The sequence below is a fragment of the Bos mutus genome, chromosome 12 (assembly GCF_027580195.1).
Source record: "Bos mutus isolate GX-2022 chromosome 12, NWIPB_WYAK_1.1, whole genome shotgun sequence".
Lineage (NCBI taxonomy): Eukaryota > Metazoa > Chordata > Mammalia > Artiodactyla > Bovidae > Bos > Bos mutus.
Window position 1 is genome coordinate 56,399,596 of NC_091628.1, and position 10,006 is coordinate 56,409,601.

Consider the following 10,006-nt stretch of genomic DNA (forward strand, 5'->3'; position numbering starts at 1 on the left):
CCTCTGGCCAATGCCAAAAATTTCTGCAGGTTTGTTGAGTCTGATTTCTGTGTTGGTTCTGTCACCCATTATGGTAAACACACATGCGCTGCCTTTGACAGTGCGTAATTAACAGTCACAACCAGATCTGATTATCTTCATGAAATTTGGAAGCTCAGATCAGTGGCAAGTTCCCACTATCATTTCTGGCTTTAAAAAACAGCTATGACAGAACTATTCAAGCATGAAAGGGTTCCACTCAGGAATGTGTTTTCTAGATGTGAAAAGGACTGTCCTCTATGACCTCTGTGGGGCATAGGTAAATCCATTTAAGCATCCCAATCTCCTTTAGCTTTGAATACCTTAATCTACAGCATATTAAAATGTGCTGGTATTTTCCTCTCATTTAGTGTGATGCACATTTGGATCCAAATCAATCGACCAAGTGAAATATTAGAGTCTCTCTCAGCCTGTTTCACTACGGCAGTGACTGCTTATATCTATGGAATGTTGATATGAATATTGAATGTGAAATATCTATCTAAGGAGTATAAATTCAATCTGCTCTCCCACTATATTTTTAAATCTGATTTAACAGCTTTACAATTAATCCCAGGACATGTTTCTCAGGTTTCTAGCTATAGAAATTTGCAAAATCTTGTTAATCACTTTGCAGGCATTAGACCTTCTCATGAGATATACTCTGTACCTTACTCTCTGGCCTATCTGAAATTTAAGTGCAATTATAGATCTAGAGAATGAATTGTGGGGAGTTAAGCCTTGATGAAGATCAGAAGTCTCAGGAAAAACAGCGCCACAGGGGAGGTGACTCAAGTTGTCTCAGACAAAAGTAGACTACTTCTTCAGACAGGGAGAAAATAGCGCTTCTACTGCCAAAGGAGGCTCAGTAGAATTTTATGAATTCAAAGTCCTTAGCTAACACAATCTGAAATATATGCTTATCATAATTTCCAGTGTCCTATCCCATTCTAAACATTGGCTTTTGCCTCTGCTTAAAAAGGATGCTTCTGCCTTAACAATGACATGTTCCTCACTTCCTCTGAGACCTCCCCTGCAACAACCTCATTTCTATTAGCAGTCTATTCTAGGAAATTTAGGCTTTCTGTATCACTTTCCTCAAGATTCTTCTACCCTCTGCCCAACTCCTGATTCCAAAGTGACTCTTACATTTTTAGATATTTGTTATAACAGCACCCTACTTCTAGGCAATAGCACTCTATTAATTTTCTACTGTTTTCCAACAAGTTGCTACAAAAGTAGTGGCTTACAGCTACACAAATTTATTATGTCAAAATTTTTCACCAGTCAGAATGGCTGTGATCCAAAAGTCTACAAGCAGTAAATGCTGGAGAAGGTGTGGAGAAAAGGGAACCCTCTTACACTGTTGGTGGGAATGCAAACTAGTACAGCCACTATGGAGAACAGTGTGGAGATTCCTTAAAAAACTGGGACTAGAGCTGCCTTATGACCCAGCAATCCCACTGCTGGGCATACACACTGAGGAAACCAGAATGGAAAGAGACACATGTACCCAAATGTTCATCGCAGCACTGTTTATAATAGCCAGGACATGGAAGCAACCTAGATATCCATCAGCAGATGAATGGATAAGAAAGCTGTGGTACATATACACAATGGAGTATTACTCAGCCATTAAAAAGAAAACATTTGAATCAGTTCTAATGAGGTGGATGAAACTGGAGCCTATTATACAGAGTGAAGTAAGCCAGAAAGAAAAACACCCATACAGTATACTAACATATATATATGGAATTTAGAAAATGGTAATGATAACCCTGTAAGCAAGACAGCAAAAGAGACACAGATGTATAGAACAGTCTTTTGGACACTGTGGGAGAGGGAGAGGGTGGGATGATTTGGGAGAATGGCATTGAAACATGTATAATATCATATATAAAAAGAATCGCCAGTCCAGGTTCCATGCATGATACTGGATGCTTGGTGCACTGGGAAGACCCAGAGGGATGGTGCGGGGAGGGAGGAGGGAGGGGGGTTCAGGAGGATGGAGAACACGTGTATACCTGTGGCAGATTCATGTTGATGTTTGGCAAAACCAACACAATATTGTAAAGTAATTAACCTCCAATTAAAATAAATAAATTTATATTAAAAAATATTTCTGGATCAGGAATCTGTGCACAGGTTAACTGGAATCTCTTAGGGTCTCACTAGGCTAAAATTGAGGTCTCAGTGAGATCTTCATCCTTATCTGAGGCTCAGGGTCTTATTCTAAGCTTATCTGGATTCGTGGCAAAACCAACTTCCCTGTGGACTAAGCTCCCTGCTTTCTGGCTGGTTGTCCACAAGCAGCTGTTTTCAGCTACTGGAATTCCCAATGATGTGACCCCACAGCTGCTCTTTCAAGGCTAGTAGGCAAGTTGGCTGATGTTTCATTTTGTTTGACTCAACAAATTAGGCCAAGACTGCCTCATGAACTGTAAAAAGACGAAAAGATATGACACCAAAAGATAACCCCCCTCCCCCCGCCAGGTTAGAAGATGTCCAATATGCTGCTGGGGAAGAGCAGAGGACAACTGCCACCAGCTCCAGAAAGAATTAAGCAGCTGAGCCAAAGCAGAAACGATGCTCAGTTGTGGATATGTCTGGTGATGAAAGTAAAATCTGATAATGTAAAGAACAGTATTGCATAGAAACCTGGAATGTTAGGTACTTGAATCAAGGTAAATTGGATGTGGTCAAGCTGGAGATGATAAGAGTAAAAATCAACATCTTAGGAATCAGTGAACTAAAATGGATGGGAATGGGTGAATTTATTTCAGATGACCATTATATCTACTACTGTGGGCAAGAAAGGTGTCCCTGGTGGGTCAGATGGTAAAGCATCTGCCTGTAATGCAAGAGACCCAGGTTTGATGGGTAAGAATCCCATAGAAGAAATGGAGTAGCCCTCATAATCAACAAACAAGTACAAAATGCAGTACTTGGGTGTCACCTCAAAAATGACAGAATGATCTCATTTCATTTTCAAAGCACGACATTCAACATTACAGTAATCCTAGTTTATGGCCCACTACTGATACTGAAGAAGATAAAGTTTACCAGTTCTATGAAGACCTACAAGACCTCCCAGGACTAACACCAAAAAAGACGTGCTATTCATCATAGGGGGTTGGAATGCAAAAGTAGGAAGTCAAGAGATACCTGGAGGAACAGGCAAGTTTGGACTTGGAGTACAAAATGAAAGGCTAACCGAATTCTTCTGAGAGAATGCACTGGTCATAGCAAACACCCTTTTCAACAAATGAAGAGATGACTCTACACATTAGTTCAGTTCAGTTTAGTTCAGTCACTCAGTCGTGTCCGACTCTTTGCGCCCCATGAATTGCAGCACGCCAGACCTCTTTGTCCATCACCAACTCCCGGAGTTCACTCAAACTCATGTCCATCGAGTCAGTGATGCCATCCAGTCATCTCATCCTCTGTCATCCCCTTCTCCTCCTGCCCCCAATCCCTCCCAGCAGCAGAGTCTTTTCCAAATAGTCAACTCTTCGCATGAGGTGGCCAAAGTACTGGAGTTTCAGCTTTAGCATCAGTCCTTCCAAAGAAATCCCAGGGCTGACCTCCTTCAGAATGGACTGGTTGGATCTCCTTGCAGTCTAAGGGACTCTCAAGAGTCTTCTCCAACACCACAGTTCTAAAGTATCAATTCTTCGAAGCTCAGCCTTCTTCACAGTCCAACTCTCACATCCATACATGACCACTCGAAAAACCATAGCCTTGGCTAGATAGACCTTTGTTGGCAAAATAATGTCTCTGTTTTGAATATGCTATCTAGGTTGGTCATAACTTTCTTTCCAAGGAGTAACCGTCTTTTAATTTCATGGCTGCAGTCACCATCTGTAGTGATTTTGGAGCCCAGAAAAATAAAGTCTGACACGGTTTCCCCTGTTTCCCCATCTATTTCCCATTAAGTGATGGGACCATGGGGCCATGATCTTCGTTTTCTGAATGTTGAGCTTTAAGCCAACTTTTTCACTCTCCTCTTTCACTTTTATCAAGGGGCTTTTTAGTTCCTCTTCACTTTCTGCCATAAGGGTAGTGTCATCTGCATATCTGAGGTTATTGATATTTCTCCCGGCAATCTTGATTCCAGCTTGTGTTTCTTCCAGTCCAGCGTTTCTCATGATGTACTCTGCATATAAGTTAAATAAGCAGGGTGACAATATACAGCCTTGACGTACTCCTTTTCCTATTTGGAACCAGTCTGTTGTTCCATGTCCAGTTCTAAGTGTTGCTTCCTGACCTGCATACAGATTTCTCAAGAGGCAGATCAGGTGGTCTGGTATTCCCATCTCTTTCAGAATTTTCCACAGTTTATTGTGATCCACACAGTCAAAGGCTTTGGCATAGTCAATAAAGCAGAAATAGATGTTTTTCTGGAACTCTCTTACTTTTTCCATGATTCAGCAGAATGGTCAATTTTGATATCAGATTGATTGCACTATTTTAGCCAAAGATGGAGAAGCTGTATACAAAAATAAGACCTGGAGCTGACTGTGGCTCAGCTCATAAACTCCTTATAGAAAAATACAGGTATAAGCTAACGTAAGCAGGGAAAACCACTAGGCCAGTCAAGTATGAATTAAATCAATCCCTATGAATATACAATGGAGGTCACAAATAGATTCAAGGGCTTAGATCTAGTAAACAGAGTGCCTGAAGAACTATGACAGAAGTTCCTAGTACGGTACAGGAGGCAGTGAACAAAACTATAACAAAGAAAAAGAAATGCAAGAAGGAAGATGGTTGTCTGAGGAGACGTTACAAATAGTTGAGGAAAGAAGAGAAGTGAAAAGCAAGGGAGAATGGGAAAGGTATACCCAACTGAATGCAACGTTCCAGAGAATAGCAAGGAGAGACAAGCAAGTCTTCAATGAACAATGCAAAGAAGTAGAGGAAAACAATAGAAGGGAAAAGACTAGAGATCTCCTCAAGAAAACTGGAAATATCAAAGGAACGTTTCATCCATAGATGGGCACAATAAAGGACAGAAATGGTAAAGACCTGGTAGAAACAGAAGAGATCAAGAAGAGATGGCACAAAGACACAGAAGAAGTATACAAAAAAGATCTAAATGACCTGATGACCATGGTGGTGTAGTCACTTACCCAGAGCCAGACTTGGGAGTGTGAAGTCAAGTGGGTCTTAGAAAGCACTGCTACCAATGAAGCTAGTGGCAGTGATGGCATTAGAGCAGAGCTATTTAAAATCCTAATGATGATGCTATTAAAGTGCTGCACTCATTGCGTTAACATATTTGGAAAACCCAACAGTGGCCACAGGACTGGAAAAGGTCAATTTTCATTCCAATTCCCAAGAAGGGTAGTACTAAAGAATGCTCAAACTACTGGAAAAGAACTACTATCTCCCACAGAGTAAGGTTATGCTCAAAATCCTTCAACCTAAGCTTGAACAGTACATGAACTGAGAACTTCCAGACGTTCAAACTGAATTCAGAAAATGCAGAGGAACCAGAGGTCAAATTGCCAACATTTGTGTGACCATAGAGAAAGCAAAGGAATTCCAGAAAAACATCTATTTCTGTTTCACTGAATACACTAAAGTCTTTGACTTAGTTCAGTTTAGTTCAGTCACTCAGTCATGTCAGACTCATTGTGACCCCATGAATGCAGCAAGTCAGGCCACCCTGTCCATGACCAACTCCCGGAGTTCACCCAAACCTATGTTGATCAAGTTGGTGATGCCATCCAACCATCTTATCCTCTGTCGTCCCCTTCTCCTCCTGCCCTCAATCCCTCCCAGCATCAGGGTCTTTTCCAATGAGTCAGCTCTTTGCATCAGGTGGCCCAAGTATTGGAGTTTCAGCTTCAACATCAGTCCTTCCAATGAACACCAAGGACTGATCTCCTTTAGGATGGACTGCTTGGATCTCCTTGCAGTCCAAGGACCTCTCAAGAGTCTTCTCCAACACCACAGTTCAAAAGCATCAATTCTTTGGCCCTCAGCTTTCTTTATAGTCCAATTCTCACATCCATACATGACCACTGGAAAAACCATAGCCTTGACTAGATGGACCTTTGTTGGCAAAGTAATTCCTCTGCTTTTTAATATGCTGTCTAGCTTGGTCATAACTTTCCTTCCAAGGAGTAAGTGTCTTTTAATTTCACTGCAGATGCAATCACCATCTGCAGTGATTTTTGAGCCCAAGAAAATAAAGTCAGCCACTGTTTCCAATTTTTCCCCATCTATTTGCCATGAAGTGGTGGGACCAGAGGCCATGATCTTAGTTTTCTGAATGTTGAGCTTTAAGCCAACTTTTTCACTCTCCTTGTTCACTTTCTTCAATAGGCTCTTTAGTTCTTCTTCACTTTCTGCTATAAAGGTGGTGTCATCTGCATATCTGAGGTTATTGATGTTTCACCCGGCAATCTTGATTCCAGCTTGGGCTTCTTCCAGCCCAGCGTTTCTCACGATGTACTCTGCATATAAGTTAAATAAGCAGGGTGACAACATACAGCCTTGATGTACTCCTTTTCCTATTTGGAACCAGTCTGTTGTTTCATGTCCAGTTCTAACTGTTGTTTCCTGGCGTGCATACAGGTTTCTCAAGAGGCAGGTAAGGTGGTCTGAGATTCTCATCTCTTTAAGAATTTTCCACAGTTTGTAATGATCCACACAGTCAAAGGCTTTGGCATAGTCAATAAAGCAGAAATAGATGCTTTTCTGGAACTCTCTTGCTTTTTTGATGATTCAACGGGTGTTGGCCATTTGATCTCGGGATCCTCTGCCTTTTCTAAAACCAGCTTGAACATCAGGAAGTTCACGGTTCACATATTGCTGAAGCCTGGCTTGGAGAATTTTAAGGATTACTTTGCTAGCGTGTGAGATGAGTGCAATTGTGCGGTAGTTTGAGCATTCTTTGGCATTGCCTTTCTTTGGGATTGGAATGAATTCTGACATTTTCCAGTCCTGTGGCCACTGGTGAGTTTTCCAAATTTGTTGGCATATTGAGTGAAGCACTTTCACAGCATCATCTTTCAGGATTTGAAATAGCTCAACTGCAATTCCATCACCTCCACTAGCTTTGTTCATAGTGATGCTTTCTAAGGCCCACTTGACTTCACATTCCAGGATGTCTGGCTCTAGGTCAGTGATCACACCATCGTGATTATCTGGGTCCTGAAGATGTTTTTCGTACAGTTCTTCTGTGTATTCTTGCCACCTCTTCTTAATATCTTCTGCTTCTGTTAGGTCCCTACCATTTCTGTCCTTTATTGTGCCCATCTTTGCATGAAATGTTCCCATGGTATCTCTGTTTTTCTTGAAGAGATCTCTAGTCTTTCCCATTCTATTGTTTTCCTCTACTTCCTCTATAGCTGAGAAGGGCTTTCTTATCTCTCCTTGCTATTCTTTGGAACTCTGCATTCAAATGGGTATATCTTTGCTTTTCTCCTTTGCTTTTCACTTCTCTTTTTTTCACAGCTGTTTGTAAGGCCTCCTCAGACAGCCATTTTGCTCTTTTGCATGTTTTTTTCGTGGGGATGTTCTTGATTCCTGTCTGCTGTACAATGTCATGAACTTCTATCCATAGTTCTACCAGCACGCTATCAGATCCAGTCCCTTAAATCTATGTCTCACTTCCACTGTATAGTCATAAGGGATTTGATTTAGGTCATACCTGAATGGTCTAGTGGTTTTCTCTACTTTCTTCAGTTTCAGTATTAATTTGGCAATAAGGAGTTCATGATCCTAGCCACAGTCAGCTCCCAGTCTTGTTTTTGCTGACTGTATAGAGCTTCTCTATCTTTGGCTGCAAAGAATATAATCAATCTGATTTCAGTGTCAACCATCTGGTGATGTTCATGTGTAGTGTCTTCTCTTATGTTGTTGGAAGAGAGTGTTTGCTTGACCAGTGCGTTCTCTTGGCAGAACTCTATTAGCCTTTGCCTTGCTTCATTCTGTACTCCAAGGCCAAATTTGCCTGTTACTCCAGGTGTTTCTTGACTTCCTACTTTGCATTCCAGTCCCCTATAATGAAAAGGACATCTTTTTTGGCTGTTAGTTCTAGAAAGTCTTGTAGGTCTTCATAGAACTGTTTAACTTTCAGCTTCTTCAGCGTTACTGGTTGGGGCATAGACTTGGATTACCATGATATTGAATGGTTTGCCTTGGAAATGAACAGAGATCATTCTGTCGTTTTTGAGATTGCATCCAAGTACTGCATTTTGGACTCTTTTGTTGACTATAATAGCTACTCCATTTCTTCTAAGGGATTCCTGCCCATAGGAGTAGATATAATGGTCATCTGAGTTAAATTTATCCATTCCAGTCCATCTTAGTTTGCTGATCCCTAGATTGTCGATATTCACTCTTGTCATCTCCTGTTTGACCACTTCCAATTTGCCTTGATTGATGGACTTAACTTTCCAGGTTCCTATGTAATATTGCTCTTACAGCATCAAACCCTGCTTCCATCATCAGTCCCGTTCACAACTGGGTGTTTTTTGCTTTGGCTCCATCCCTTCATTCTTTCTGGAGTTTTTTCTCCACTGATCTCCAGTAGCATATTTGGCACCTACCGACCTGGGGAGTTCATCTTTCAGTGTCCTATCTTTTTGCCTTTTCATACTGTTCAATGGGGTTCTCAAGGCAAGAATACTGAAGTGGTTTGCCATTCCCTTCTCCAGTGGACCACATTCTGTCGGACCTCTCCACCATGACCTGGCCATCTTGGGTGGCCCCACACAGCATGGCTCAGTTTCATTCAGTTAGACAAAGCTGTGGTCCATGTGATCAGATTGGCTAGTTGTCTGTGATTGTAGTTTCAGTCTGTCTCCCCTCCGATCCTCTCTCTTAGTGCCTACCGTCTTACTTGGGTTTCTCTTACCTCGGACATGAGGTCTCTCTTCATGGCTGCTCCAGCAAAGCTCAGCTGCTGCTCCCAGACCATCTACCTGTCTCCTGAGAAAACCTGTATACATGTCAACAAGCAACACTTAGAACCTCATTTGGAACCACTGACTGATTCAAAATTGGAAAAGGAGCATGACAAGGCTGTTTATTATCATCTTGTTTAGTTAACTTATATACAGAGCGCATCATTGGGAATTCTGAGCTGGATGAATCACAAGTTGGAATCAAGACTGCTGGGAAAAATACCAGCAAATTCAGGTGCAAATGATACCATTTTAATGGCAGAAAGTGAAGAGGAACTAAAGAGACTCTTGATGAGGGTGAAAGAGAGGAGTGAAAAATCCAGCTTAAAACTCAATATTTAAAAAAACTAAGATCATGGTATCTGGTCCCATCACTTCATGGCAAATATAAAGGGAAAAGGTAGAAGCAGTGACAGATTTCCTTTTCTTAAGCTCTAAAATCACTGCAGGTGGTGATTGTAGCCATGAAATTAGAAGACAATTTCTTCTTGGCAGGAAAGCTATGACAAACCTAGGGAAAGGGAAGTCACTCAGTCATGTCCGACTCTTTGCGACTCCATGGGATGTAGCCTACCAGGCTCCTCCATCCATGGAATTTTCCAGGCAAGAGTTGGAGTGGTTTGCCATTTCCTTCTCCAGAGGATCTTCCCAACCCAGGGATCGAACCTGGGTCTCCCGCATTGCAGGCAGACGCTTTACCATCTGAGCCACCAGGGAAACCAAGACAGTATATTAAAGAACAAAAACATCATTTTGCTGACAAAGATCTGTATAGTCAAGGCTATGGTCTTTCCAGTGGTCAAGTTCGGATGTGAGAAATGGACAATAAAGAAGGGTGAGCAAAGAAGACTTGATGTTTTCGAACTGTGATGCTGGAGAAGACTTGAGAATCCCTTCGACAGCAAGATCAAACCAGTCAATCCTAAAGGAAATCAACTCTGAATATTCATTGGAAGGATTGATATTGAAGTTGAAGCTGCAATAGCTTGGCCATGTGATGTGAAATGTGAACTCATTGGAAAGAAAACATTATGCTTGGAATGACTGAAGGCAGAAGGAGAAGAGGG

General features: G+C 41.6%; 1 non-coding gene across 1 annotated transcript; it reads right to left on the bottom strand.

The window, feature by feature from the left end:
- Positions 1-9,584: 9,584 nt before the first annotated feature.
- TRNAC-GCA (transfer RNA cysteine (anticodon GCA)) lies at positions 9,585-9,656 on the bottom strand. The gene has a single exon. It is a non-coding gene; the product is annotated as a tRNA-Cys (tRNA).
- Positions 9,657-10,006: the final 350 nt, after the last annotated feature.